A 6,000-nucleotide genomic window follows, 5' to 3' on the forward strand; every position below is an offset into this window, starting at 1 on the left:
CCGAGTCAAATTCGCAATTGTCTCACCACATGTATGACCACCAGAGCCCTGGCCCGTCTCCATGTCCCGTGCATACCGCACGCCTCACCGCTATTACCGCGTCGAGCCTCCGCTGTCCCAGTCGAGTCTCAAGGATCGTGAAACCACACCACTCAACCCCCACTGCAGAGTACCACCGATCATCACCGACCGATTATGAGTTTCACGCTTCCATCAGACCACTGGGCTCCAGTCCGAACTGCATGTCACTCGCTTTTCCCGCTGAATAGGCTTCGAGTCGTTGACGTCTTACGCCGTAGCCCCTCAATCAGCACTGAGTGAAGTCCTCCAGATTCCAGCTCCACCTTCAACATGACTCCATGGTAGATGATCAGTCCACCCTCGCGCCCCGTCGACTTCAAGCTCACATGCATACGCCATCTTGAATCAACCCCACGCCATAGTCTTGTCGAAGCCGCACAAGCACTCGGGCCTGTGCCACGTGTTTCCACGCCCCAGAAGTCGGTCACCATCAGCATCACGCACCTATGGCGTCGCTGATCCCACCACCGTCTTCTGTACCAACCGACATCCATGTCGATCCGTCAGACTGTCTTGTCTGACCCAGGCTCCCAGATCATCTTCCGTGAATTTCCATCCATCACATGATAATTCCATCTTAGCTAGCTTGGCTTCCTGCAACAACGCCTTCAAGCATCCCTGTTGTGCCAACAAATCTTTCACCCTTGTCTGCCATAACCCAAAGCTTCCAGTTCCGTTGAACTTTTCCACCTCAAACCTGGTACCCGATGGCGCCATGATTCTTTGTATGGCTGACCCTGCGAAAAATTATCTGACCTATCCCCGCGACGCCGAAGTACACTAGCAAAAACCCACGTGGTCTCGCCTCCGTGCACTAGTAGCAATCCGCCAAAAAAATTGCTCTGATACCACTTGTTAGAATAAACCCGAGGCACTTCGTCAATCATCCGAGGACCAAGCAATCACACGAGCACGACACCGAGATTTGTTAACGAGGTTCGCCGATATGGCTAATCCCCGGGGCCTGACTATGGGTGCTCCTCCCCATGACACCGTCACAATACCGCACACCGGCCACCCGGGCGCCGGCACACGCCGCCGGCTCCCCCTTGCGTGCCTGTGCTATTATGTTGGCATAGGTTACATCGTGTGTCTACCCTCGCTATATATGAGAGGCCTAGGATACAAGTATCCTACTAGGACACGACTCCATATCCTATCTAAACACAATACAACTACGAGTCCAACTGTAACCTACCTCGTACACTATATTCGACACAACTCCAACACAGGATCTCCATCCCGAAGTTGCTAAAGGATGTGACGACATCCTTGCGCATCCGCTCGATCGCGGCCTTCCGTCGGCTCGCGAAATCCTTCACTAACGGCTCCACGTCGCCAATGCTGGCCCTTATCCGTGTTGGGCTAATAAGCCGTGGCGACGGGTCGGACGCGCCCGACACGTGTATGGGCGCGCGCTGGGTTCGTTGGACGCGTCGGGACCGCGGCGGGGTAGCGTGTGTATAAAGCCGCGTAGTGGACATAGTAACAGCCTATGGAGTGAGCTCGAGTTCGTACTCGAGGGAAAACAAGCCGTCTGTGCGGCAGGTGTTCGTGCGCCGGAACTCCACCGTGTCCCCCTTCACCTCGTGTCTTCTTCTTCCTCGCTTCGGTTCGGCCTAGGGCGAAGTGAGAGAGAGAGAGCTAGGGTAGAGGGAGAGCTAGGGCAAGGTTTGCAACAACGGTCCGAACTCGAGGCGAAATCCTTCACTGACGGCTCACAAAATCACTTGTTTAAGGCTAGTCATAATGGAGTAACTTAGATTAGTAACATCCATATGTTTTTTTCGCGAATACGCAAAGCTTGCGTATCTTCCATTGATAGAAGGAGTTGAAATGAGAATACAGAGGGGGTACATCGGATGGCACAACCAATAATGATGTGAACATGGTGCCCAAGCAGAGAGACATGTGATGCTCAGCCTAAACAGGAGCTACAACACAACACTAAACTACCCAGACCAACAAAAACAACCCAACACTCGGAATCTAGTACCAGACACGGCATAAGCCAGCAAGATGATGCCTTCATGAAGGGGAACGATACCGCGACGCCGCCGTTGTCCGATCCACGGAACTGGATCTGGGGTTTCCCCCGACGCTCAAAGAGGGGCTCGGAGAATAAGCCATGGCAGCGCCTCCAGGAATGGTACATACGGCACCCGCAGGTGTCGCCGCTGCCAGCATCAAGCAGGGATTTCGCCCTGGCCAATGTCCAAACAATCCCAAAGCTATCGCGACTAAATCCGAAGACAGGAACATGTCGTAAGCTGGAGTCGCCATCGCCCGAATGGGAGCTTTGCCACCGGAATCGCAAGCATTGGACCTGGCGGGGGTGGGGCGAGGCAAGGGGTGGCGGTCAAGGTCGGAGAGGCGACGACATGGTGAAGAGGAACCAACACACGGGATGCAACGGCAACCAGCATGTCGACGAGCCAGGATCCGGAGAACGCTGACCTGGATCGACGAAGCCGGAGCCGCCAAACCACCGGCGAACCCAAGAAGCCGGAAAGAGCGCAACCTCCAGAGAACCGGGGCCAAAACCGCTACTGGAGGAACTCCAGCGAGCTGGACCTGGAAAATGCAAGTTCGAAGCCAACCGGGACCGCAACGGCAAGGGTGAATTCCACCATGTGCAGGCCGCCGCATCGAAGATGAGAAGAACCACACCACCCCGAGCAGAATGGCTGCAGCCCCCGGTGGATCCAGAACGGGGCCACCTGCAGCACCAACGACGGAGAATCCAACAGCGGTAGGCGCACCGCGCATGGCCATGACTGGTCCGTGTGCACGTGGCAAAGAAGAGGGCGCCCACGCATGGCCAGCGCGCCATGCATGCACCCGCAGAATGTCGCGCCCCCCAGGCTAGATCCGTCGAGCACGCACTAGTAGACAGGAAGAGGATGCCGCCGAGGACGGTATAGCCAGTCGGAGAAGGGTGGCGCCGCCGCGGTACCGCGCTGCGCCGACTGGAGGCCAGGCCTCGCCTGACGACGCTGCAGGAGGTAGGAACGCCCCGCCGCCACCCTCCTTGGGCACGCACGGACTTCGTCGGTGTCCCCTCCGGCGGCGGTGAAGCTCAGGGGTGTGGATCTAGGGTGCAACCGGCGGCGCGGGGGGAAGGAGGGTCTTCATTTATTACTTTGTAGACTCATTTTGTATTGGGAAGCGGTATGTAATGGTAACATATTATGTTACTTTATTTGCCTTCCTCGTTATTAACTATTCCCTCCGTTCCATATTACTCGTCGCTGATTTAGTACAAGTAATATGGAACGGATGGAGTACTTGCTACATCACCATTTTTACTTATGTGGAATCTATATTACTACCTATGGTACTCTTATTATGACCAGCCTAAGATTTGCACATTGTTCGCTCTGAGGAGTGTGCCCCACGGGAATCGTCATGCTGTCATGCATTGAGCACGAAAGCCGGACGCACCGCAGGTTGTTCGCTGAAAGAACCATTCCCCGAGAACGATCTGCTCGTTATCATTTTCATAAATAATAAAATCATTCATCTGCGCGAACAAATTAAGGGTCCAAGACACGTCGGCACCCGGCCCTCGGAGATGTCAAAACGCGTCGATCGTGCGGGGATAGATTCCATCGACAGCGTTCGTCATCTACCTTGTTTCCTCTTCCCGTCCCATGCATGCAAAGGATTTATTTATCCAGAGGCAACTCCGGAGGAAGCTCCAAAGTCCAGTGAGGGGGAATAAACCAACTAACTAAGCCTGTCACAAATCTGCGAATCTACCTCGCAGCTTCCTGTTCATCCCTGAGAAGCAACAAGCTGAGTCATATAAGAGGACACGCGCAGTGCATCCCAGCACAGCACAAAAGAAAAGTGTAAATCCTTGCAGGCCCCAGGTAATGGAGAAGGCACGTCGAACCATGTTCTTCTTGTTACTGCTGATGGTTGCCGATTTCAGCGGCAGCCCAAAACACCACCGGCAAAGCAGATGAATTCCACGTCGGGGTGATCCTCGACCTGGGATCGCTGGTGGGAAAAGTGGCGCGGACCAGCGTTCTGCTGGCCGCCCAGGATTTCTACACGGTCCACCGGAATTACACCACAAAGCTCGTTCTCCACGTCATGGACTCCGCGGGCAGTGATGTTCGGGCTGCATCGGCAGGTATGTGTGTCTGCAGTATGTCACGCTGTGAGGATTCAGGGAAGGACTTTGTTTGTTAGTACTAATTCCTAATATGACTATACAGTTTCAAATAAAGGTACAGTATTTTATTTATTTATTATATTGGGCTAAATGTAGGTATTTATTACTCCCTCCTACGCTGATGTAGTTAAACTGCAAAAACGTCTTATTTAGTGTCCAGAGGTAGTAGTACTTTTGATGTTTGATGTTGAGTAGTAATTCTTTCTACAAACTTGGTCAAACTTAAGGAAGTTTGATTTAGAACAAAGTATTTTGGAACAGAGAAGGAGCATTTTGGAAGTTTTTCCTTAAAGTTTTTCATAGAAATGAGATCTCACTTTTATCAAAAAAATATTTGAACGCAGAAAATTGATCGAGTGTGACAAGCAATAGTTCCTGGTTTGTTTTCTTTGCTTTCTCGATGTCATGACCTACAAAGTAGAATGGTATCATCCGCCTGATGTAAAATAGATAATCCGTCATCCACTAGATGAAACACCATCTCATTGGTAAGATCCTCCAACTTGGCTCTCTCGATCATTACTGCCAACATTTCGCTAGCTTTGTTAAAGACAATACAGACAAAGGATCCCCATAGAGGCCTTCCTTTGTTTAGAATTAGGCCAACTCCAACGCACGACCCTAAACGGACGTCACGTCCGTTTTATCCGGATTATGTCCATTTGGGTCAGGCAAAGAGGTGGTGTCCGGTCCTTTCTACATTTGCACTGGTCGTGCGTCCAATGAGCGGACGCATTTCATCTGGCCTCCTGGAATTTTTGTAGAGGGAATGGAAACTGAAATTTTGACACCGCGCCCGTAGTTCATGCCAGCGGCCATACTTCATGCCGGTCAGAGCGCCGGTGGCCGACACACATGCCGGCCAAGAAATGATCAACCCCCAAGTTTTCACGTCGGCAACAAAGCCAGCGGCCGGCAGACTTGACAGCCTACAAAAAAACGACCATAGTTAATGTCTTGCGGCCTCCCTAGCTCATGTCGGCACACTAGTCGACTCAACAATCTTGGTTGAGCATCTCCTTTTACTTCTTATCGAACTAACTTCTTCTCTTCGGGGACATCTTGCTCAAGTCCACGATCATGAAGTCTAGCGCCACCTCTTTTGCTTTGGTGTCGACGTTGGTGGCCTCGATCGTGAGCTTCTTCATTTGGACGGCCTCCTTCATGTCGAGCTTCTTCGTTTGGAGCTTCATGTAGGCCTTCATTTGGTCCTCCTTTTCTTGGCGCTTTCTCTCGCCCCTTACTTCCTTTTGGGTCATCATGCCTTGCAAAGTTTCTTACAAGGCGAAAGATGTCGTATCACGCTTCTCGTCCACCTTCGAGTTGGTCTTTCCCCTCGGCCTTTTCACTCCATCTTCATCCCCAGCCATGGCCACCAGCCCTCCATTCTTCTTGACAGTGGCATATTGATCTTTGAACTTGGGGCAATCCTTGATGAGTGCCCAATAATGGGTGAGTGTGAATGGCTTGTTGGAATGTCGGGCCTTGAAGGCTTCCAAAGTTTGGAATGCCTACACAATCAAAGCGAAGGCCACAATGTAATAGCGAATGACACATAATGCAACAAACATGAACATGGCATAGGAACAAAGAGAAGAAGTTCATACCAAGTCGCCCACGCATTGGCCACTCACAGGACGGACTTCAACGCTCTCAAGCACGGCACAAAACTTGATGCATTCTTGTTGAATAAACCCCCATCTCTTTTGGATTGAGTTGATGCCACGGGTGCTCGC

The sequence above is a fragment of the Triticum dicoccoides genome, chromosome 5B (genome assembly GCF_002162155.2).
Source record: "Triticum dicoccoides isolate Atlit2015 ecotype Zavitan chromosome 5B, WEW_v2.0, whole genome shotgun sequence".
Taxonomy (NCBI): Eukaryota; Viridiplantae; Streptophyta; class Magnoliopsida; order Poales; family Poaceae; genus Triticum; species Triticum dicoccoides.